Source organism: Triturus cristatus, chromosome 5_2, assembly GCF_964204655.1.
Source record: "Triturus cristatus chromosome 5_2, aTriCri1.1, whole genome shotgun sequence".
NCBI lineage: Eukaryota > Metazoa > Chordata > Amphibia > Caudata > Salamandridae > Triturus > Triturus cristatus.
The window spans coordinates 576,785,149-576,808,674 of NC_140588.1; the positions used below are offsets into that span (position 1 = coordinate 576,785,149).

Below are 23,526 nucleotides of genomic sequence, written 5' to 3' on the forward strand. Positions count from 1 at the left end.
AGGACTGTTCCCTGACCGGGAATCGAACCCGGGCCGCGGCGGTGAGAGCGCCGAATCCTAACCACTAGACCACCAGGGAACCCACAGCCATACAGCAAAAGTTCCTACACTGCTCTCCTAGTGACAAAGCTCATGGGGGCTGAAAGCATATTTTATTCTACAGCGAATATGAATCAGAACTTGAAAAAACACTCATGATTCCACCAGACTGTTTGTCACTTCCAAGCACAGGCCATCCCCTCCCCCGTGCTACTGAACCGACGAATTCCTGTACAATCGGGATCCCCGGGAAATCACAAGAGGGACACCTAGTGGCCGCTGATAGCTCAAAGACAGCTGGTACACCTTCTCACACCTACCTCGTTATTCAGCTTGCTGGAAGAATACATTGCGAATGACCGATTCAAGAGTGCAAGGGAGAAGAGTGCTCCAAAGTAGATGTATACATCGCAGCCGGGTTTTCCAGCAATTTACCTTTCTGATGAGCTGGTACTGCACTTTACGCCCACATAGAGCACCTGACTGGGTGGGGGACTGCGTGCGCATGAAGGTGGCTGAGGGCAATGGGAGCAAAGCAACCTGGGACACAGGGGACCCAGCCCCTTTCCTCTGCTTTCGTCTATAGGTCGGGGTGCCTTTTTAAGGACCTTCGATTAAAAAAAGCTGAGCTGCGTGGACAAATTACGCACGTCTACGTCTTAGAGGGATCTTCCCTGACCGGGAATTGAACCCGGGCCGCGGCGGTGAAAGCGCCGAATCCTAGCCACTAGACCACCAGGGAGGAGATGCTCTTGTGAGCCTGCCTTGCTCACTTCCTTATTGTGACTAAGCTAACTCCACTGTATAGATTGCCCATAAAGTACGAGTGGGGAAAAGTTAGGTGTCACACAGTGTGTTTGTCATAAGCAATTACCTTTATCCTCCTGCAAAAGCCTTTTTACTCTGCAATCACCTCTTGCTGGACAGCCTGCGCTGGAGCAGCCAGCATGAAAAGGGAGCTGAGTAAGGCAGGACCTAGGGTCTCACCAGGGTGGCCGAGTGGTTAAGGCGTTGGACTTAAGATCCAATGGACAGTTGTCCGCATGGGTTCGAGCCCCATCCCTGGTATGGGTTTTCAGTGGGTGTGTAGGAACTTGCAGATGCTTTTGTAAAGCATTTTCCTCTGCCCTCCTCACCCTCCCAGTGCCCTTCCTTAACAGTCCCAATTCACGTCTCAGCTGTGGGGTCTGCTGCTACTCTGCACTTAGCATGGATGTTTGCCAAAGCAATGCAGTGCCACCTACGCAGAGCCCCTGCTTAGAGAAATACACCTCCTATGTCTTTTCCCACTGAAGGTAGCAGGAGGAAGTACTTGCTTCCTGGGGAACATGGGCCTGCCACTGGAATTTGTTAACCCGCCTCTTGCGGATTTCTCCCCTTTCTTTGATTTACACCTGCAGGCTCTCCCTTGCCATCGGAGCAGGATCTGCTGATGCAGGCCCGGCTGGATCAAATGTGCAAAGGCTTGTCCCCAGGCCTCGGGAAAAAATTGAGCAGAGATTCCCGCCTCCGCCTCCGCCTCCTCTTGCCTTCCGAACGGGCTTCCAAACGGGCAATGCCCTGACGGGTCCCCCACGCCCCATCCTGCCCATGCCCACACCCCTGTATATGAGGGTGACCCATGTCCCTCACCCTCCATGCTCGAACGGAAGACACGTGTGTCCTGAGGGGAGCGCCAGACAGGCATTTCTCCGGCCAGGCAGACCCCTGCAGCACCCGTTAGGCTCCAAAGCCTGTACATTCCCAAGATGCCACTGGTCACTATGCAAATCAGACAGCCCTGGCCACACCCTCTCCGCCGCTGGGCTCTGCTGCTTTCGGTACGTGCAGCTCAGCTTTTTCTTACCCTGAACCAGACTTCCGTTTCAGCAAAAAGGTGGGTTGCAGTGGGTCCGGGATGCCATTTGGAGACAAAGCCTGCGGCCCTGTCAAAGATGACTTCCTGCCGCACACCATGTGGTCAGAAGCCTACGAAAAGAAGCGCACCTCGGAATACAGAATCTCACTTCCTCAAGAGCCTTGCACAAGAGATTTTCCTCCCGCCGAGGAAAGCAACTCAAAGGGAACCTTGCGAAAATCAAATTAGGAGCCAGATTGCGGGATGCTAGGCAAACTGTTTGTCAGAAAAGCAAATTCATTTTGAGAAGCCCTGACCTGCGGGAAGGAAAAGCATTCAAGGGCAGAAGAAGGACTGTTCCCTGACCGGGAATCGAACCCGGGCCGCGGCGGTGAGAGCGCAGAATCCTAACCACTAGACCACCAGGGAACCCAGAGCCATACAGCAAAAGTTCCTACACTGCTCTCCTAGTGACAAAGCTCATGGGGGCTGAAAGCATATTTTATTCTACAGCGAATATGAATCAGAACTTGAAAAAACACTCATGATTCCACCAGACTGTTTGTCACTTCCAAGCACAGGCCATCCCCTCCCCCGTGCTACTGAACCGACGAATTCCTGTACAATCGGGATCCCCGGGAAATCACAAGAGGGACACCTAGTGGCCGCTGATAGCTCAAAGACAGCTGGTACACCTTCTCACACCTACCTCGTTATTCAGCTTGCTGGAAGAATACATTGCGAATGACCGATTCAAGAGTGCAAGGGAGAAGAGTGCTCCAAAGTAGATGTATACATCGCAGCCGGGTTTTCCAGCAATTTACCTTTCTGATGAGCTGGTACTGCACTTTACGCCCACATAGAGCACCTGACTGGGTGGGGGACTGCGTGCGCATGAAGGTGGCTGAGGGCAATGGGAGCAAAGCAACCTGGGACACAGGGGACCCAGCCCCTTTCCTCTGCTTTCGTCTATAGGTCGGGGTGCCTTTTTAAGGACCTTCGATTAAAAAAAGCTGAGCTGCGTGGACAAATTACGCACGTCTACGTCTTAGAGGGATCTTCCCTGACCGGGAATCGAACCCGGGCCGCGGCGGTGAAAGCGCCGAATCCTAGCCACTAGACCACCAGGGAGGAGATGCTCTTGTGAGCCTGCCTTGCTCACTTCCTTATTGTGACTAAGCTAACTCCACTGTATAGATTGCCCATAAAGTACGAGTGGGGAAAAGTTAGGTGTCACACAGTGTGTTTGTCATAAGCAATTACCTTTATCCTCCTGCAAAAGCCTTTTTACTCTGCAATCACCTCTTGCTGGACAGCCTGCGCTGGAGCAGCCAGCATGAAAAGGGAGCTGAGTAAGGCAGGGCCTAGGGTCTCACCAGGGTGGCCGAGTGGTTAAGGCGTTGGACTTAAGATCCAATGGACAGTTGTCCGCATGGGTTCGAGCCCCATCCCTGGTATGGGTTTTCAGCGGGTGTGTAGGAACTTGCAGATGCTTTTTTAAAGCATTTTCCTCTGCCCTCCTCACCCTCCCAGTGCCCTTCCTTAACAGTCCAAATTCACGTCTCAGCTGTGGGGTCTGCTGCTACTCTGCACTTAGCATGGATGCTTCCCAAAGCAATGCAGTGCCACCTACGCAGAGCCCCTGCTTAGAGAAATACACCTCCTATGTCTTTTCCCACTGAAGGGAGCAGGAGGAAGTACTTGCTTCCTGGGGAACATGGGCCTGCCACTGGAATTTGTTAACCCGCCTCTTGCGGATTTCTCCCCTTTCTTTGATTTACACCTGCAGGCTCTCCCTTGCCATCGGAGCAGGATCTGCTGATGCAGGCCCGGCTGGATCAAATGTGCAAAGGCTTGTCCCCAGGCCTCGGGAAAAAATTGAGCAGAGATTCCCGCCTCCGCCTCCGCCTCCTCTTGCCTTCCGAACGGGCTTCCAAACGGGCAATGCCCTGACGGGTCCCCCACGCCCCATCCTGCCTATGCCCACACCCCTGTATATGAGGGTGACCCATGTCCCTCACCCTCCATGCTCGAACGGAAGACACGTGTGTCCTGAGGGGAGCGCCAGACAGGCATTTCTCCGGCCAGGCAGACCCCTGCAGCACCCGTTAGGCTCCAAAGCCTGTACATTCCCAAGATGCCACTGGTCACTATGCAAATCAGACAGCCCTGGCCACACCCTCTCCGCCGCTGGGCTCTGCTGCTTTCGGTACGTGCAGCTCAGCTTTTTCTTACCCTGAACCAGACTTCCGTTTCAGCAAAAAGGTGGGTTGCAGTGGGTCCGGGATGCCATTTGGAGACAAAGCCTGCGTCCCTGTCAAAGATGACTTCCTGCCGCACACCATGTGGTCAGAAGCCTACGAAAAGAAGCGCACCTCGGAATACAGAATCTCACTTCCTCAAGAGCCTTGCACAAGAGATTTTCCTCCCGCCGAGGAAAGCAACTCAAAGGGAACCTTGCGAAAATCAAATTAGGAGCCAGATTGCGGGATGCTAGGCAAACTGTTTGTCAGAAAAGCAAATTCATTTTGAGAAGCCCTGACCTGCGGGAAGGAAAAGCATTCAAGGGCAGAAGAAGGACTGTTCCCTGACCGGGAATCGAACCCGGGCCGCGGCGGTGAGAGCGCCGAATCCTAACCACTAGACCACCAGGGAACCCACAGCCATACAGCAAAAGTTCCTACACTGCTCTCCTAGTGACAAAGCTCATGGGGGCTGAAAGCATATTTTATTCTACAGCGAATATGAATCAGAACTTGAAAAAACACTCATGATTCCACCAGACTGTTTGTCACTTCCAAGCACAGGCCATCCCCTCCCCCGTGCTACTGAACCGACGAATTCCTGTACAATCGGGATCCCCGGGAAATCACAAGAGGGACACCTAGTGGCCGCTGATAGCTCAAAGACAGCTGGTACACCTTCTCACACCTACCTCGTTATTCAGCTTGCTGGAAGAATACATTGCGAATGACCGATTCAAGAGTGCAAGGGAGAAGAGTGCTCCAAAGTAGATGTATACATCGCAGCCGGGTTTTCCAGCAATTTACCTTTCTGATGAGCTGGTACTGCACTTTACGCCCACATAGAGCACCTGACTGGGTGGGGGACTGCGTGCGCATGAAGGTGGCTGAGGGCAATGGGAGCAAAGCAACCTGGGACACAGGGGACCCAGCCCCTTTCCTCTGCTTTCGTCTATAGGTCGGGGTGCCTTTTTAAGGACCTTCGATTAAAAAAAGCTGAGCTGCGTGGACAAATTACGCACGTCTACGTCTTAGAGGGATCTTCCCTGACCGGGAATTGAACCCGGGCCGCGGCGGTGAAAGCGCCGAATCCTAGCCACTAGACCACCAGGGAGGAGATGCTCTTGTGAGCCTGCCTTGCTCACTTCCTTATTGTGACTAAGCTAACTCCACTGTATAGATTGCCCATAAAGTACGAGTGGGGAAAAGTTAGGTGTCACACAGTGTGTTTGTCATAAGCAATTACCTTTATCCTCCTGCAAAAGCCTTTTTACTCTGCAATCACCTCTTGCTGGACAGCCTGCGCTGGAGCAGCCAGCATGAAAAGGGAGCTGAGTAAGGCAGGACCTAGGGTCTCACCAGGGTGGCCGAGTGGTTAAGGCGTTGGACTTAAGATCCAATGGACAGTTGTCCGCATGGGTTCGAGCCCCATCCCTGGTATGGGTTTTCAGTGGGTGTGTAGGAACTTGCAGATGCTTTTGTAAAGCATTTTCCTCTGCCCTCCTCACCCTCCCAGTGCCCTTCCTTAACAGTCCCAATTCACGTCTCAGCTGTGGGGTCTGCTGCTACTCTGCACTTAGCATGGATGTTTGCCAAAGCAATGCAGTGCCACCTACGCAGAGCCCCTGCTTAGAGAAATACACCTCCTATGTCTTTTCCCACTGAAGGTAGCAGGAGGAAGTACTTGCTTCCTGGGGAACATGGGCCTGCCACTGGAATTTGTTAACCCGCCTCTTGCGGATTTCTCCCCTTTCTTTGATTTACACCTGCAGGCTCTCCCTTGCCATCGGAGCAGGATCTGCTGATGCAGGCCCGGCTGGATCAAATGTGCAAAGGCTTGTCCCCAGGCCTCGGGAAAAAATTGAGCAGAGATTCCCGCCTCCGCCTCCGCCTCCTCTTGCCTTCTGAACGGGCTTCCAAACGGGCAATGCCCTGACGGGTCCCCCACGCCCCATCCTGCCCATGCCCACACCCCTGTATATGAGGGTGACCCATGTCCCTCACCCTCCATGCTCGAACGGAAGACACGTGTGTCCTGAGGGGAGCGCCAGACAGGCATTTCTCCGGCCAGGCAGACCCCTGCAGCACCCGTTAGGCTCCAAAGCCTGTACATTCCCAAGATGCCACTGGTCACTATGCAAATCAGACAGCCCTGGCCACACCCTCTCCGCCGCTGGGCTCTGCTGCTTTCGGTACGTGCAGCTCAGCTTTTTCTTACCCTGAACCAGACTTCCGTTTCAGCAAAAAGGTGGGTTGCAGTGGGTCCGGGATGCCATTTGGAGACAAAGCCTGCGGCCCTGTCAAAGATGACTTCCTGCCGCACACCATGTGGTCAGAAGCCTACGAAAAGAAGCGCACCTCGGAATACAGAATCTCACTTCCTCAAGAGCCTTGCACAAGAGATTTTCCTCCCGCCGAGGAAAGCAACTCAAAGGGAACCTTGCGAAAATCAAATTAGGAGCCAGATTGCGGGATGCTAGGCAAACTGTTTGTCAGAAAAGCAAATTCATTTTGAGAAGCCCTGACCTGCGGGAAGGAAAAGCATTCAAGGGCAGAAGAAGGACTGTTCCCTGACCGGGAATCGAACCCGGGCCGCGGCGGTGAGAGCGCCGAATCCTAACCACTAGACCACCAGGGAACCCACAGCCATACAGCAAAAGTTCCTACACTGCTCTCCTAGTGACAAAGCTCATGGGGGCTGAAAGCATATTTTATTCTACAGCGAATATGAATCAGAACTTGAAAAAACACTCATGATTCCACCAGACTGTTTGTCACTTCCAAGCACAGGCCATCCCCTCCCCCGTGCTACTGAACCGACGAATTCCTGTACAATCGGGATCCCCGGGAAATCACAAGAGGGACACCTAGTGGCCGCTGATAGCTCAAAGACAGCTGGTACACCTTCTCACACCTACCTCGTTATTCAGCTTGCTGGAAGAATACATTGCGAATGACCGATTCAAGAGTGCAAGGGAGAAGAGTGCTCCAAAGTAGATGTATACATCGCAGCCGGGTTTTCCAGCAATTTACCTTTCTGATGAGCTGGTACTGCACTTTACGCCCACATAGAGCACCTGACTGGGTGGGGGACTGCGTGCGCATGAAGGTGGCTGAGGGCAATGGGAGCAAAGCAACCTGGGACACAGGGGACCCAGCCCCTTTCCTCTGCTTTCGTCTATAGGTCGGGGTGCCTTTTTAAGGACCTTCGATTAAAAAAAGCTGAGCTGCGTGGACAAATTACTCACGTCTATGTCTTAGAGGGATCTTCCCTGACCGGGAATCGAACCCGGGCCGCGGCGGTGAAAGCGCCGAATCCTAGCCACTAGACCACCAGGGAGGAGATGCTCTTGTGAGCCTGCCTTGCTCACTTCCTTATTGTGACTAAGCTAACTCCACTGTATAGATTGCCCATAAAGTACGAGTGGGGAAAAGTTAGGTGTCACACAGTGTGTTTGTCATAAGCAATTACCTTTATCCTCCTGCAAAAGCCTTTTTACTCTGCAATCACCTCTTGCTGGACAGCCTGCGCTGGAGCAGCCAGCATGAAAAGGGAGCTGAGTAAGGCAGGGCCTAGGGTCTCACCAGGGTGGCCGAGTGGTTAAGGCGTTGGACTTAAGATCCAATGGACAGTTGTCCGCATGGGTTCGAGCCCCATCCCTGGTATGGGTTTTCAGCGGGTGTGTAGGAACTTGCAGATGCTTTTTTAAAGCATTTTCCTCTGCCCTCCTCACCCTCCCAGTGCCCTTCCTTAACAGTCCCAATTCACGTCTCAGCTGTGGGGTCTGCTGCTACTCTGCACTTAGCATGGATGCTTCCCAAAGCAATGCAGTGCCACCTACGCAGAGCCCCTGCTTAGAGAAATACACCTCCTATGTCTTTTCCCACTGAAGGGAGCAGGAGGAAGTACTTGCTTCCTGGGGAACATGGGCCTGCCACTGGAATTTGTTAACCCGCCTCTTGCGGATTTCTCCCCTTTCTTTGATTTACACCTGCAGGCTCTCCCTTGCCATCGGAGCAGGATCTGCTGATGCAGGCCCGGCTGGATCAAATGTGCAAAGGCTTGTCCCCAGGCCTCGGGAAAAAATTGAGCAGAGATTCCCGCCTCCGCCTCCGCCTCCGCCTCCTCTTGCCTTCCGAACGGGCTTCCAAACGGGCAATGCCCTGACGGGTCCCCCACGCCCCATCCTGCCCATGCCCACACCCCTGTATATGAGGGTGACCCATGTCCCTCACCCTCCATGCTCGAACGGAAGACACGTGTGTCCTGAGGGGAGCGCCAGACAGGCATTTCTCCGGCCAGGCAGACCCCTGCAGCACCCGTTAGGCTCCAAAGCCTGTACATTCCCAAGATGCCACTGGTCACTATGCAAATCAGACAGCCCTGGCCACACCCTCTCCGCCGCTGGGCTCTGCTGCTTTCGGTACGTGCAGCTCAGCTTTTTCTTACCCTGAACCAGACTTCCGTTTCAGCAAAAAGGTGGGTTGCAGTGGGTCCGGGATGCCATTTGGAGACAAAGCCTGCGGCCCTGTCAAAGATGACTTCCTGCCGCACACCATGTGGTCAGAAGCCTACGAAAAGAAGCGCACCTCGGAATACAGAATCTCACTTCCTCAAGAGCCTTGCACAAGAGATTTTCCTCCCGCCGAGGAAAGCAACTCAAAGGGAACCTTGCGAAAATCAAATTAGGAGCCAGATTGCGGGATGCTAGGCAAACTGTTTGTCAGAAAAGCAAATTCATTTTGAGAAGCCCTGACCTGCGGGAAGGAAAAGCATTCAAGGGCAGAAGAAGGACTGTTCCCTGACCGGGAATCGAACCCGGGCCGCGGCGGTGAGAGCGCAGAATCCTAACCACTAGACCACCAGGGAACCCAGAGCCATACAGCAAAAGTTCCTACACTGCTCTCCTAGTGACAAAGCTCATGGGGGCTGAAAGCATATTTTATTCTACAGCGAATATGAATCAGAACTTGAAAAAACACTCATGATTCCACCAGACTGTTTGTCACTTCCAAGCACAGGCCATCCCCTCCCCCGTGCTACTGAACCGACGAATTCCTGTACAATCGGGATCCCCGGGAAATCACAAGAGGGACACCTAGTGGCCGCTGATAGCTCAAAGACAGCTGGTACACCTTCTCACACCTACCTCGTTATTCAGCTTGCTGGAAGAATACATTGCGAATGACCGATTCAAGAGTGCAAGGGAGAAGAGTGCTCCAAAGTAGATGTATACATCGCAGCCGGGTTTTCCAGCAATTTACCTTTCTGATGAGCTGGTACTGCACTTTACGCCCACATAGAGCACCTGACTGGGTGGGGGACTGCGTGCGCATGAAGGTGGCTGAGGGCAATGGGAGCAAAGCAACCTGGGACACAGGGGACCCAGCCCCTTTCCTCTGCTTTCGTCTATAGGTCGGGGTGCCTTTTTAAGGACCTTCGATTAAAAAAAGCTGAGCTGCGTGGACAAATTACGCACGTCTACGTCTTAGAGGGATCTTCCCTGACCGGGAATCGAACCCGGGCCGCGGCGGTGAAAGCGCCGAATCCTAGCCACTAGACCACCAGGGAGGAGATGCTCTTGTGAGCCTGCCTTGCTCACTTCCTTATTGTGACTAAGCTAACTCCACTGTATAGATTGCCCATAAAGTACGAGTGGGGAAAAGTTAGGTGTCACACAGTGTGTTTGTCATAAGCAATTACCTTTATCCTCCTGCAAAAGCCTTTTTACTCTGCAATCACCTCTTGCTGGACAGCCTGCGCTGGAGCAGCCAGCATGAAAAGGGAGCTGAGTAAGGCAGGGCCTAGGGTCTCACCAGGGTGGCCGAGTGGTTAAGGCGTTGGACTTAAGATCCAATGGACATTTGTCCGCATGGGTTCGAGCCCCATCCCTGGTATGGGTTTTCAGCGGGTGTGTAGGAACTTGCAGATGCTTTTTTAAAGCATTTTCCTCTGCCCTCCTCACCCTCCCAGTGCCCTTCCTTAACAGTCCAAATTCACGTCTCAGCTGTGGGGTCTGCTGCTACTCTGCACTTAGCATGGATGCTTCCCAAAGCAATGCAGTGCCACCTACGCAGAGCCCCTGCTTAGAGAAATACACCTCCTATGTCTTTTCCCACTGAAGGGAGCAGGAGGAAGTACTTGCTTCCTGGGGAACATGGGCCTGCCACTGGAATTTGTTAACCCGCCTCTTGCGGATTTCTCCCCTTTCTTTGATTTACACCTGCAGGCTCTCCCTTGCCATCGGAGCAGGATCTGCTGATGCAGGCCCGGCTGGATCAAATGTGCAAAGGCTTGTCCCCAGGCCTCGGGAAAAAATTGAGCAGAGATTCCCGCCTCCGCCTCCGCCTCCTCTTGCCTTCCGAACGGGCTTCCAAACGGGCAATGCCCTGACGGGTCCCCCACGCCCCATCCTGCCTATGCCCACACCCCTGTATATGAGGGTGACCCATGTCCCTCACCCTCCATGCTCGAACGGAAGACACGTGTGTCCTGAGGGGAGCGCCAGACAGGCATTTCTCCGGCCAGGCAGACCCCTGCAGCACCCGTTAGGCTCCAAAGCCTGTACATTCCCAAGATGCCACTGGTCACTATGCAAATCAGACAGCCCTGGCCACACCCTCTCCGCCGCTGGGCTCTGCTGCTTTCGGTACGTGCAGCTCAGCTTTTTCTTACCCTGAACCAGACTTCCGTTTCAGCAAAAAGGTGGGTTGCAGTGGGTCCGGGATGCCATTTGGAGACAAAGCCTGCGTCCCTGTCAAAGATGACTTCCTGCCGCACACCATGTGGTCAGAAGCCTACGAAAAGAAGCGCACCTCGGAATACAGAATCTCACTTCCTCAAGAGCCTTGCACAAGAGATTTTCCTCCCGCCGAGGAAAGCAACTCAAAGGGAACCTTGCGAAAATCAAATTAGGAGCCAGATTGCGGGATGCTAGGCAAACTGTTTGTCAGAAAAGCAAATTCATTTTGAGAAGCCCTGACCTGCGGGAAGGAAAAGCATTCAAGGGCAGAAGAAGGACTGTTCCCTGACCGGGAATCGAACCCGGGCCGCGGCGGTGAGAGCGCCGAATCCTAACCACTAGACCACCAGGGAACCCACAGCCATACAGCAAAAGTTCCTACACTGCTCTCCTAGTGACAAAGCTCATGGGGGCTGAAAGCATATTTTATTCTACAGCGAATATGAATCAGAACTTGAAAAAACACTCATGATTCCACCAGACTGTTTGTCACTTCCAAGCACAGGCCATCCCCTCCCCCGTGCTACTGAACCGACGAATTCCTGTACAATCGGGATCCCCGGGAAATCACAAGAGGGACACCTAGTGGCCGCTGATAGCTCAAAGACAGCTGGTACACCTTCTCACACCTACCTCGTTATTCAGCTTGCTGGAAGAATACATTGCGAATGACCGATTCAAGAGTGCAAGGGAGAAGAGTGCTCCAAAGTAGATGTATACATCGCAGCCGGGTTTTCCAGCAATTTACCTTTCTGATGAGCTGGTACTGCACTTTACGCCCACATAGAGCACCTGACTGGGTGGGGGACTGCGTGCGCATGAAGGTGGCTGAGGGCAATGGGAGCAAAGCAACCTGGGACACAGGGGACCCAGCCCCTTTCCTCTGCTTTCGTCTATAGGTCGGGGTGCCTTTTTAAGGACCTTCGATTAAAAAAAGCTGAGCTGCGTGGACAAATTACGCACGTCTACGTCTTAGAGGGATCTTCCCTGACCGGGAATTGAACCCGGGCCGCGGCGGTGAAAGCGCCGAATCCTAGCCACTAGACCACCAGGGAGGAGATGCTCTTGTGAGCCTGCCTTGCTCACTTCCTTATTGTGACTAAGCTAACTCCACTGTATAGATTGCCCATAAAGTACGAGTGGGGAAAAGTTAGGTGTCACACAGTGTGTTTGTCATAAGCAATTACCTTTATCCTCCTGCAAAAGCCTTTTTACTCTGCAATCACCTCTTGCTGGACAGCCTGCGCTGGAGCAGCCAGCATGAAAAGGGAGCTGAGTAAGGCAGGACCTAGGGTCTCACCAGGGTGGCCGAGTGGTTAAGGCGTTGGACTTAAGATCCAATGGACAGTTGTCCGCATGGGTTCGAGCCCCATCCCTGGTATGGGTTTTCAGTGGGTGTGTAGGAACTTGCAGATGCTTTTGTAAAGCATTTTCCTCTGCCCTCCTCACCCTCCCAGTGCCCTTCCTTAACAGTCCCAATTCACGTCTCAGCTGTGGGGTCTGCTGCTACTCTGCACTTAGCATGGATGTTTGCCAAAGCAATGCAGTGCCACCTACGCAGAGCCCCTGCTTAGAGAAATACACCTCCTATGTCTTTTCCCACTGAAGGTAGCAGGAGGAAGTACTTGCTTCCTGGGGAACATGGGCCTGCCACTGGAATTTGTTAACCCGCCTCTTGCGGATTTCTCCCCTTTCTTTGATTTACACCTGCAGGCTCTCCCTTGCCATCGGAGCAGGATCTGCTGATGCAGGCCCGGCTGGATCAAATGTGCAAAGGCTTGTCCCCAGGCCTCGGGAAAAAATTGAGCAGAGATTCCCGCCTCCGCCTCCGCCTCCTCTTGCCTTCCGAACGGGCTTCCAAACGGGCAATGCCCTGACGGGTCCCCCACGCCCCATCCTGCCCATGCCCACACCCCTGTATATGAGGGTGACCCATGTCCCTCACCCTCCATGCTCGAACGGAAGACACGTGTGTCCTGAGGGGAGCGCCAGACAGGCATTTCTCCGGCCAGGCAGACCCCTGCAGCACCCGTTAGGCTCCAAAGCCTGTACATTCCCAAGATGCCACTGGTCACTATGCAAATCAGACAGCCCTGGCCACACCCTCTCCGCCGCTGGGCTCTGCTGCTTTCGGTACGTGCAGCTCAGCTTTTTCTTACCCTGAACCAGACTTCCGTTTCAGCAAAAAGGTGGGTTGCAGTGGGTCCGGGATGCCATTTGGAGACAAAGCCTGCGGCCCTGTCAAAGATGACTTCCTGCCGCACACCATGTGGTCAGAAGCCTACGAAAAGAAGCGCACCTCGGAATACAGAATCTCACTTCCTCAAGAGCCTTGCACAAGAGATTTTCCTCCCGCCGAGGAAAGCAACTCAAAGGGAACCTTGCGAAAATCAAATTAGGAGCCAGATTGCGGGATGCTAGGCAAACTGTTTGTCAGAAAAGCAAATTCATTTTGAGAAGCCCTGACCTGCGGGAAGGAAAAGCATTCAAGGGCAGAAGAAGGACTGTTCCCTGACCGGGAATCGAACCCGGGCCGCGGCGGTGAGAGCGCCGAATCCTAACCACTAGACCACCAGGGAACCCACAGCCATACAGCAAAAGTTCCTACACTGCTCTCCTAGTGACAAAGCTCATGGGGGCTGAAAGCATATTTTATTCTACAGCGAATATGAATCAGAACTTGAAAAAACACTCATGATTCCACCAGACTGTTTGTCACTTCCAAGCACAGGCCATCCCCTCCCCCGTGCTACTGAACCGACGAATTCCTGTACAATCGGGATCCCCGGGAAATCACAAGAGGGACACCTAGTGGCCGCTGATAGCTCAAAGACAGCTGGTACACCTTCTCACACCTACCTCGTTATTCAGCTTGCTGGAAGAATACATTGCGAATGACCGATTCAAGAGTGCAAGGGAGAAGAGTGCTCCAAAGTAGATGTATACATCGCAGCCGGGTTTTCCAGCAATTTACCTTTCTGATGAGCTGGTACTGCACTTTACGCCCACATAGAGCACCTGACTGGGTGGGGGACTGCGTGCGCATGAAGGTGGCTGAGGGCAATGGGAGCAAAGCAACCTGGGACACAGGGGACCCAGCCCCTTTCCTCTGCTTTCGTCTATAGGTCGGGGTGCCTTTTTAAGGACCTTCGATTAAAAAAAGCTGAGCTGCGTGGACAAATTACACACGTCTACGTCTTAGAGAGATCTTCCCTGACCGGGAATCGAACCCGGGCCGCGGCGGTGAAAGCGCCGAATCCTAGCCACTAGACCACCAGGGAGGAGATGCTCTTGTGAGCCTGCCTTGCTCACTTCCTTATTGTGACTAAGCTAACTCCACTGTATAGATTGCCCATAAAGTACGAGTGGGGAAAAGTTAGGTGTCACACAGTGTGTTTGTCATAAGCAATTACCTTTATCCTCCTGCAAAAGCCTTTTTACTCTGCAATCACCTCTTGCTGGACAGCCTGCGCTGGAGCAGCCAGCATGAAAAGGGAGCTGAGTAAGGCAGGGCCTAGGGTCTCACCAGGGTGGCCGAGTGGTTAAGGCGTTGGACTTAAGATCCAATGGACAGTTGTCCGCATGGGTTCGAGCCCCATCCCTGGTATGGGTTTTCAGCGGGTGTGTAGGAACTTGCAGATGCTTTTTTAAAGCATTTTCCTCTGCCCTCCTCACCCTCCCAGTGCCCTTCCTTAACAGTCCCAATTCACGTCTCAGCTGTGGGGTCTGCTGCTACTCTGCACTTAGCATGGATGCTTCCCAAAGCAATGCAGTGCCACCTACGCAGAGCCCCTGCTTAGAGAAATACACCTCCTATGTCTTTTCCCACTGAAGGGAGCAGGAGGAAGTACTTGCTTCCTGGGGAACATGGGCCTGCCACTGGAATTTGTTAACCCGCCTCTTGCGGATTTCTCCCCTTTCTTTGATTTACACCTGCAGGCTCTCCCTTGCCATCGGAGCAGGATCTGCTGATGCAGGCCCGGCTGGATCAAATGTGCAAAGGCTTGTCCCCAGGCCTCGGGAAAAAATTGAGCAGAGATTCCCGCCTCCGCCTCCGCCTCCGCCTCCTCTTGCCTTCCGAACGGGCTTCCAAACGGGCAATGCCCTGACGGGTCCCCCACGCCCCATCCTGCCCATGCCCACACCCCTGTATATGAGGGTGACCCATGTCCCTCACCCTCCATGCTCGAACGGAAGACACGTGTGTCCTGAGGGGAGCGCCAGACAGGCATTTCTCCGGCCAGGCAGACCCCTGCAGCACCCGTTAGGCTCCAAAGCCTGTACATTCCCAAGATGCCACTGGTCACTATGCAAATCAGACAGCCCTGGCCACACCCTCTCCGCCGCTGGGCTCTGCTGCTTTCGGTACGTGCAGCTCAGCTTTTTCTTACCCTGAACCAGACTTCCGTTTCAGCAAAAAGGTGGGTTGCAGTGGGTCCGGGATGCCATTTGGAGACAAAGCCTGCGGCCCTGTCAAAGATGACTTCCTGCCGCACACCATGTGGTCAGAAGCCTACGAAAAGAAGCGCACCTCGGAATACAGAATCTCACTTCCTCAAGAGCCTTGCACAAGAGATTTTCCTCCCGCCGAGGAAAGCAACTCAAAGGGAACCTTGCGAAAATCAAATTAGGAGCCAGATTGCGGGATGCTAGGCAAACTGTTTGTCAGAAAAGCAAATTCATTTTGAGAAGCCCTGACCTGCGGGAAGGAAAAGCATTCAAGGGCAGAAGAAGGACTGTTCCCTGACCGGGAATCGAACCCGGGCCGCGGCGGTGAGAGCGCAGAATCCTAACCACTAGACCACCAGGGAACCCAGAGCCATACAGCAAAAGTTCCTACACTGCTCTCCTAGTGACAAAGCTCATGGGGGCTGAAAGCATATTTTATTCTACAGCGAATATGAATCAGAACTTGAAAAAACACTCATGATTCCACCAGACTGTTTGTCACTTCCAAGCACAGGCCATCCCCTCCCCCGTGCTACTGAACCGACGAATTCCTGTACAATCGGGATCCCCGGGAAATCACAAGAGGGACACCTAGTGGCCGCTGATAGCTCAAAGACAGCTGGTACACCTTCTCACACCTACCTCGTTATTCAGCTTGCTGGAAGAATACATTGCGAATGACCGATTCAAGAGTGCAAGGGAGAAGAGTGCTCCAAAGTAGATGTATACATCGCAGCCGGGTTTTCCAGCAATTTACCTTTCTGATGAGCAGGTACTGCACTTTACGCCCACATAGAGCACCTGACTGGGTGGGGGACTGCGTGCGCATGAAGGTGGCTGAGGGCAATGGGAGCAAAGCAACCTGGGACACAGGGGACCCAGCCCCTTTCCTCTGCTTTCGTCTATAGGTCGGGGTGCCTTTTTAAGGACCTTCGATTAAAAAAAGCTGAGCTGCGTGGACAAATTACGCACGTCTACGTCTTAGAGGGATCTTCCCTGACCGGGAATCGAACCCGGGCCGCGGCGGTGAAAGCGCCGAATCCTAGCCACTAGACCACCAGGGAGGAGATGCTCTTGTGAGCCTGCCTTGCTCACTTCCTTATTGTGACTAAGCTAACTCCACTGTATAGATTGCCCATAAAGTACGAGTGGGGAAAAGTTAGGTGTCACACAGTGTGTTTGTCATAAGCAATTACCTTTATCCTCCTGCAAAAGCCTTTTTACTCTGCAATCACCTCTTGCTGGACAGCCTGCGCTGGAGCAGCCAGCATGAAAAGGGAGCTGAGTAAGGCAGGGCCTAGGGTCTCACCAGGGTGGCCGAGTGGTTAAGGCGTTGGACTTAAGATCCAATGGACAGTTGTCCGCATGGGTTCGAGCCCCATCCCTGGTATGGGTTTTCAGCGGGTGTGTAGGAACTTGCAGATGCTTTTTTAAAGCATTTTCCTCTGCCCTCCTCACCCTCCCAGTGCCCTTCCTTAACAGTCCAAATTCACGTCTCAGCTGTGGGGTCTGCTGCTACTCTGCACTTAGCATGGATGCTTCCCAAAGCAATGCAGTGCCACCTACGCAGAGCCCCTGCTTAGAGAAATACACCTCCTATGTCTTTTCCCACTGAAGGGAGCAGGAGGAAGTACTTGCTTCCTGGGGAACATGGGCCTGCCACTGGAATTTGTTAACCCGCCTCTTGCGGATTTCTCCCCTTTCTTTGATTTACACCTGCAGGCTCTCCCTTGCCATCGGAGCAGGATCTGCTGATGCAGGCCCGGCTGGATCAAATGTGCAAAGGCTTGTCCCCAGGCCTCGGGAAAAAATTGAGCAGAGATTCCCGCCTCCGCCTCCGCCTCCTCTTGCCTTCCGAACGGGCTTCCAAACGGGCAATGCCCTGACGGGTCCCCCACGCCCCATCCTGCCTATGCCCACACCCCTGTATATGAGGGTGACCCATGTCCCTCACCCTCCATGCTCGAACGGAAGACACGTGTGTCCTGAGGGGAGCGCCAGACAGGCATTTCTCCGGCCAGGCAGACCCCTGCAGCACCCGTTAGGCTCCAAAGCCTGTACATTCCCAAGATGCCACTGGTCACTATGCAAATCAGACAGCCCTGGCCACACCCTCTCCGCCGCTGGGCTCTGCTGCTTTCGGTACGTGCAGCTCAGCTTTTTCTTACCCTGAACCAGACTTCCGTTTCAGCAAAAAGGTGGGTTGCAGTGGGTCCGGGATGCCATTTGGAGACAAAGCCTGCGTCCCTGTCAAAGATGACTTCCTGCCGCACACCATGTGGTCAGAAGCCTACGAAAAGAAGCGCACCTCGGAATACAGAATCTCACTTCCTCAAGAGCCTTGCACAAGAGATTTTCCTCCCGCCGAGGAAAGCAACTCAAAGGGAACCTTGCGAAAATCAAATTAGGAGCCAGATTGCGGGATGCTAGGCAAACTGTTTGTCAGAAAAGCAAATTCATTTTGAGAAGCCCTGACCTGCGGGAAGGAAAAGCATTCAAGGGCAGAAGAAGGACTGTTCCCTGACCGGGAATCGAACCCGGGCCGCGGCGGTGAGAGCGCCGAATCCTAACCACTAGACCACCAGGGAACCCACAGCCATACAGCAAAAGTTCCTACACTGCTCTCCTAGTGACAAAGCTCATGGGGGCTGAAAGCATATTTTATTCTACAGCGAATATGAATCAGAACTTGAAAAAACACTCATGATTCCACCAGACTGTTTGTCACTTCCAAGCACAGGCCATCCCCTCCCCCGTGCTACTGAACCGACGAATTCCTGTACAATCGGGATCCCCGGGAAATCACAAGAGGGACACCTAGTGGCCGCTGATAGCTCAAAGACAGCTGGTACACCTTCTCACACCTACCTCGTTATTCAGCTTGCTGGAAGAATACATTGCGAATGACCGATTCAAGAGTGCAAGGGAGAAGAGTGCTCCAAAGTAGATGTATACATCGCAGCCGGGTTTTCCAGCAATTTACCTTTCTGATGAGCTGGTACTGCACTTTACGCCCACATAGAGCACCTGACTGGGTGGGGGACTGCGTGCGCATGAAGGTGGCTGAGGGCAATGGGAGCAAAGCAACCTGGGACACAGGGGACCCAGCCCCTTTCCTCTGCTTTCGTCTATAGGTCGGGGTGCCTTTTTAAGGACCTTCGATTAAAAAAAGCTGAGCTGCGTGGACAAATTACGCACGTCTACGTCTTAGAGGGATCTTCCCTGACCGGGAATTGAACCCGGGCCGCGGCGGTGAAAGCGCCGAATCCTAGCCACTAGACCACCAGGGAGGAGATGCTCTTGTGAGCCTGCCTTGCTCACTTCCTTATTGTGACTAAGCTAACTCCACTGTATAGATTGCCCATAAAGTACGAGTGGGGAAAAGTTAGGTGTCACACAGTGTGTTTGTCATAAGCAATTACCTTTATCCTCCTGCAAAAGCCTTTTTACTCTGCAATCACCTCTTGCTGGACAGCCTGCGCTGGAGCAGCCAGCATGAAAAGGGAGCTGAGTAAGGCAGGACCTAGGGTCTCACCAGGGTGGCCGAGTGGTTAAGGCGTTGGACTTAAGATCCAATGGACAGTTGTCCGCATGGGTTCGAGCCCCATCCCTGGTATGGGTTTTCAGTGGGTGTGTAGGAACTTGCAGATGCTTTTGTAAAGCATTTTCCTCTGCCCTCCTCACCCTCCCAGTGCCCTTCCTTAACAGTCCCAATTCACGTCTCAGCTGTGGGGTCTGCTGCTACTCTGCACTTAGCATGGATGTTTGCCAAAGCAATGCAGTGCCACCTACGCAGAGCCCCTGCTTAGAGAAATACACCTCCTATGTCTTTTCCCACTGAAGGTAGCAGGAGGAAGTACTTGCTTCCTGGGGAACATGGGCCTGCCACTGGAATTTGTTAACCCGCCTCTTGCGGATTTCTCCCCTTTCTTTGATTTACACCTGCAGGCTCTCCCTTGCCATCGGAGCAGGATCTGCTGATGCAGGCCCGGCTGGATCAAATGTGCAAAGGCTTGTCCCCAGGCCTCGGGAAAAAATTGAGCAGAGATTCCCGCCTCCGCCTCCGCCTCCTCTTGCCTTCCGAACGGGCTTCCAAACGGGCAATGCCCTGACGGGTCCCCCACGCCCCATCCTGCCCATGCCCACACCCCTGTATATGAGGGTGACCCATGTCCCTCACCCTCCATGCTCGAACGGAAGACACGTGTGTCCTGAGGGGAGCGCCAGACAGGCATTTCTCCGGCCAGGCAGACCCCTGCAGCACCCGTTAGGCTCCAAAGCCTGTACATTCCCAAGATGCCACTGGTCACTATGCAAATCAGACAGCCCTGGCCACACCCTCTCCGCCGCTGGGCTCTGCTGCTTTCGGTACGTGCAGCTCAGCTTTTTCTTACCCTGAACCAGACTTCCGTTTCAGCAAAAAGGTGGGTTGCAGTGGGTCCGGGATGCCATTTGGAGACAAAGCCTGCGGCCCTGTCAAAGATGACTTCCTGCCGCACACCATGTGGTCAGAAGCCTACGAAAAGAAGCGCACCTCGGAATACAGAATCTCACTTCCTCAAGAGCCTTGCACAAGAGATTTTCCTCCCGCCGAGGAAAGCAACTCAAAGGGAACCTTGCGAAAATCAAATTAGGAGCCAGATTGCGGGATGCTAGGCAAACTGTTTGTCAGAAAAGCAAATTCATTTTGAGAAGCCCTGACCTGCGGGAAGGAAAAGCATTCAAGGGCAGAAGAAGGACTGTTCCCTGACCGGGAATCGAACCCGGGCCGCGGCGGTGAGAGCGCAGAATCCTAACCACTAGACCACCAGGGAACCCAGAGCCATATAGCAAAAGTTCCTACACTGCTCTCCTAGTGACAAAGCTCATGGGGGCTGAAAGCATATTTTATTCTACAGCGAATATGAATCAGAACTTGAAAAAACACTCATGATTCCACCAGACTGTTTGTCACTTCCAAGCACAGGCCATCCCCTCCCCCGTGCTACTGAACCGACGAATTCCTGTACAATCGGGATCCCCGGGAAATCACAAGAGGGACACCTAGTGGCCGCTGATAGCTCAAAGACAGCTGGTACACCTTCTCACACCTACCTCGTTATTCAGCTTGCTGGAAGAATACATTGCGAATGACCGATTCAAGAGTGCAAGGGAGAAGAGTGCTCCAAAGTAGATGTATACATCGCAGCCGGGTTTTCCAGCAATTTACCTTTCTGATGAGCTGGTACTGCACTTTACGCCCACATAGAGCACCTGACTGGGTGGGGGACTGCGTGCGCATGAAGGTGGCTGAGGGCAATGGGAGCAAAGCAACCTGGGACACAGGGGACCCAGCCCCTTTCCTCTGCTTTCGTCTATAGGTCGGGGTGCCTTTTTAAGGACCTTCGATTAAAAAAAGCTGAGCTGCGTGGACAAATTACGCACGTCTACGTCTTAGAGGGATCTTCCCTGACCGGGAATCGAACCCGGGCCGCGGCGGTGAAAGCGCCGAATCCTAGCCACTAGACCACCAGGGAGGAGATGCTCTTGTGAGCCTGCCTTGCTCACTTCCTTATTGTGACTAAGCTAACTCCACTGTATAGATTGCCCATAAAGTACGAGTGGGGAAAAGTTAGGTGTCACACAGTGTGTTTGTCATAAGCAATTACCTTTATCCTCCTGCAAAAGCCTTTTTACTCTGCAATCACCTCTTGCTGGACAGCCTGCGCTGGAGCAGCCAGCATGAAAAGGGAGCTGAGTAAGGCAGGGCCTAGGGTCTCACCAGGGTGGCCGAGTGGTTAAGGCGTTGGACTTAAGATCCAATGGACAGTTGTCCGCATGGGTTCGAGCCCCATCCCTGGTATGGGTTTTCAGCGGGTGTGTAGGAACTTGCAGATGCTTTTTTAAAGCATTTTCCTCTGCCCTCCTCACCCTCCCAGTGCCCTTCCTTAACAGTCCAAATTCACGTCTCAGCTGTGGGGTCTGCTGCTACTCTGCACTTAGCATGGATGCTTCCCAAAGCAATGCAGTGCCACCTACGCAGAGCCCCTGCTTAGAGAAATACACCTCCTATGTCTTTTCCCACTGAAGGGAGCAGGAGGAAGTACTTGCTTCCTGGGGAACATGGGCCTGCCACTGGAATTTGTTAACCCGCCTCTTGCGGATTTCTCCCCTTTCTTTGATTTACACCTGCAGGCTCTCCCTTGCCATCGGAGCAGGATCTGCTGATGCAGGCCCGGCTGGATCAAATGTGCAAAGGCTTGTCCCCAGGCCTCGGGAAAAAATTGAGCAGAGATTCCCGCCTCCGCCTCCGCCTCCTCTTGCCTTCCGAACGGGCTTCCAAACGGGCAATGCCCTGACGGGTCCCCCACGCCCCATCCTGCCTATGCCCACACCCCTGTATATGAGGGTGACCCATGTCCCTCACCCTCCATGCTCGAACGGAAGACACGTGTGTCCTGAGGGGAGCGCCAGACAGGCATTTCTCCGGCCAGGCAGACCCCTGCAGCACCCGTTAGGCTCCAAAGCCTGTACATTCCCAAGATGCCACTGGTCACTATGCAAATCAGACAGCCCTGGCCACACCCTCTCCGCCGCTGGGCTCTGCTGCTTTCGGTACGTGCAGCTCAGCTTTTTCTTACCCTGAACCAGACTTCCGTTTCAGCAAAAAGGTGGGTTGCAGTGGGTCCGGGATGCCATTTGGAGACAAAGCCTGCGTCCCTGTCAAAGATGACTTCCTGCCGCACACCATGTGGTCAGAAGCCTACGAAAAGAAGCGCACCTCGGAATACAGAATCTCACTTCCTCAAGAGCCTTGCACAAGAGATTTTCCTCCCGCCGAGGAAAGCAACTCAAAGGGAACCTTGCGAAAATCAAATTAGGAGCCAGATTGCGGGATGCTAGGCAAACTGTTTGTCAGAAAAGCAAATTCATTTTGAGAAGCCCTGACCTGCGGGAAGGAAAAGCATTCAAGGGCAGAAGAAGGACTGTTCCCTGACCGGGAATCGAACCCGGGCCGCGGCGGTGAGAGCGCCGAATCCTAACCACTAGACCACCAGGGAACCCACAGCCATACAGCAAAAGTTCCTACACTGCTCTCCTAGTGACAAAGCTCATGGGGGCTGAAAGCATATTTTATTCTACAGCGAATATGAATCAGAACTTGAAAAAACACTCATGATTCCACCAGACTGTTTGTCACTTCCAAGCACAGGCCATCCCCTCCCCCGTGCTACTGAACCGACGAATTCCTGTACAATCGGGATCCCCGGGAAATCACAAGAGGGACACCTAGTGGCCGCTGATAGCTCAAAGACAGCTGGTACACCTTCTCACACCTACCTCGTTATTCAGCTTGCTGGAAGAATACATTGCGAATGACCGATTCAAGAGTGCAAGGGAGAAGAGTGCTCCAAAGTAGATGTATACATCGCAGCCGGGTTTTCCAGCAATTTACCTTTCTGATGAGCTGGTACTGCACTTTACGCCCACATAGAGCACCTGACTGGGTGGGGGACTGCGTGCGCATGAAGGTGGCTGAGGGCAATGGGAGCAAAGCAACCTGGGACACAGGGGACCCAGCCCCTTTCCTCTGCTTTCGTCTATAGGTCGGGGTGCCTTTTTAAGGACCTTCGATTAAAAAAAGCTGAGCTGCGTGGACAAATTACGCACGTCTACGTCTTAGAGGGATCTTCCCTGACCGGGAATTGAACCCGGGCCGCGGCGGTGAAAGCGCCGAATCCTAGCCACTAGACCACCAGGGAGGAGATGCTCTTGTGAGCCTGCCTTGCTCACTTCCTTATTGTGACTAAGCTAACTCCACTGTATAGATTGCCCATAAAGTACGAGTGGGGAAAAGTTAGGTGTCACACAGTGTGTTTGTCATAAGCAATTACCTTTATCCTCCTGCAAAAGCCTTTTTACTCTGCAATCACCTCTTGCTGGACAGCCTGCGCTGGAGCAGCCAGCATGAAAAGGGAGCTGAGTAAGGCAGGACCTAGGGTCTCACCAGGGTGGCCGAGTGGTTAAGGCGTTGGACTTAAGATCCAATGGACAGTTGTCCGCATGGGTTCGAGCCCCATCCCTGGTATGGGTTTTCAGTGGGTGTGTAGGAACTTGCAGATGCTTTTGTAAAGCATTTTCCTCTGCCCTCCTCACCCTCCCAGTGCCCTTCCTTAACAGTCCCAATTCACGTCTCAGCTGTGGGGTCTGCTGCTACTCTGCACTTAGCATGGAT

The 23,526-nt window shown here is 53.3% G+C and overlaps 18 non-coding genes across 18 annotated transcripts; 11 read left to right on the top strand and 7 right to left on the bottom strand.

The window, feature by feature from the left end:
• Positions 1–7: 7 nt before the first annotated feature.
• Positions 8–79, bottom strand: TRNAE-CUC (transfer RNA glutamic acid (anticodon CUC)). Its single transcript has one exon. It is a non-coding gene; the product is annotated as a tRNA-Glu (tRNA).
• Positions 80–1,024: 945 nt separating this feature from the next.
• TRNAL-UAA (transfer RNA leucine (anticodon UAA)) lies at positions 1,025–1,107 on the top strand. The gene has a single exon. It is a non-coding gene; the product is annotated as a tRNA-Leu (tRNA).
• A 2,143-nt stretch (positions 1,108–3,250) lies between these two features.
• On the top strand, positions 3,251–3,333 carry TRNAL-UAA (transfer RNA leucine (anticodon UAA)). Its single transcript has one exon. It is a non-coding gene; the product is annotated as a tRNA-Leu (tRNA).
• Positions 3,334–4,459: 1,126 nt separating this feature from the next.
• TRNAE-CUC (transfer RNA glutamic acid (anticodon CUC)) lies at positions 4,460–4,531 on the bottom strand. Its single transcript has one exon. It is a non-coding gene; the product is annotated as a tRNA-Glu (tRNA).
• A 945-nt stretch (positions 4,532–5,476) lies between these two features.
• TRNAL-UAA (transfer RNA leucine (anticodon UAA)) lies at positions 5,477–5,559 on the top strand. Its single transcript has one exon. It is a non-coding gene; the product is annotated as a tRNA-Leu (tRNA).
• A 1,126-nt stretch (positions 5,560–6,685) lies between these two features.
• TRNAE-CUC (transfer RNA glutamic acid (anticodon CUC)) lies at positions 6,686–6,757 on the bottom strand. Its single transcript has one exon. It is a non-coding gene; the product is annotated as a tRNA-Glu (tRNA).
• A 945-nt stretch (positions 6,758–7,702) lies between these two features.
• TRNAL-UAA (transfer RNA leucine (anticodon UAA)) lies at positions 7,703–7,785 on the top strand. Its single transcript has one exon. It is a non-coding gene; the product is annotated as a tRNA-Leu (tRNA).
• Positions 7,786–9,934: 2,149 nt separating this feature from the next.
• Positions 9,935–10,017, top strand: TRNAL-UAA (transfer RNA leucine (anticodon UAA)). The gene has a single exon. It is a non-coding gene; the product is annotated as a tRNA-Leu (tRNA).
• A 1,126-nt stretch (positions 10,018–11,143) lies between these two features.
• On the bottom strand, positions 11,144–11,215 carry TRNAE-CUC (transfer RNA glutamic acid (anticodon CUC)). Its single transcript has one exon. It is a non-coding gene; the product is annotated as a tRNA-Glu (tRNA).
• Positions 11,216–12,160: 945 nt separating this feature from the next.
• TRNAL-UAA (transfer RNA leucine (anticodon UAA)) lies at positions 12,161–12,243 on the top strand. The gene has a single exon. It is a non-coding gene; the product is annotated as a tRNA-Leu (tRNA).
• A 1,126-nt stretch (positions 12,244–13,369) lies between these two features.
• TRNAE-CUC (transfer RNA glutamic acid (anticodon CUC)) lies at positions 13,370–13,441 on the bottom strand. Its single transcript has one exon. It is a non-coding gene; the product is annotated as a tRNA-Glu (tRNA).
• A 945-nt stretch (positions 13,442–14,386) lies between these two features.
• On the top strand, positions 14,387–14,469 carry TRNAL-UAA (transfer RNA leucine (anticodon UAA)). The gene has a single exon. It is a non-coding gene; the product is annotated as a tRNA-Leu (tRNA).
• Positions 14,470–16,618: 2,149 nt separating this feature from the next.
• TRNAL-UAA (transfer RNA leucine (anticodon UAA)) lies at positions 16,619–16,701 on the top strand. The gene has a single exon. It is a non-coding gene; the product is annotated as a tRNA-Leu (tRNA).
• A 1,126-nt stretch (positions 16,702–17,827) lies between these two features.
• Positions 17,828–17,899, bottom strand: TRNAE-CUC (transfer RNA glutamic acid (anticodon CUC)). The gene has a single exon. It is a non-coding gene; the product is annotated as a tRNA-Glu (tRNA).
• A 945-nt stretch (positions 17,900–18,844) lies between these two features.
• Positions 18,845–18,927, top strand: TRNAL-UAA (transfer RNA leucine (anticodon UAA)). The gene has a single exon. It is a non-coding gene; the product is annotated as a tRNA-Leu (tRNA).
• Positions 18,928–21,070: 2,143 nt separating this feature from the next.
• Positions 21,071–21,153, top strand: TRNAL-UAA (transfer RNA leucine (anticodon UAA)). Its single transcript has one exon. It is a non-coding gene; the product is annotated as a tRNA-Leu (tRNA).
• Positions 21,154–22,279: 1,126 nt separating this feature from the next.
• Positions 22,280–22,351, bottom strand: TRNAE-CUC (transfer RNA glutamic acid (anticodon CUC)). The gene has a single exon. It is a non-coding gene; the product is annotated as a tRNA-Glu (tRNA).
• A 945-nt stretch (positions 22,352–23,296) lies between these two features.
• On the top strand, positions 23,297–23,379 carry TRNAL-UAA (transfer RNA leucine (anticodon UAA)). The gene has a single exon. It is a non-coding gene; the product is annotated as a tRNA-Leu (tRNA).
• Positions 23,380–23,526: the final 147 nt, after the last annotated feature.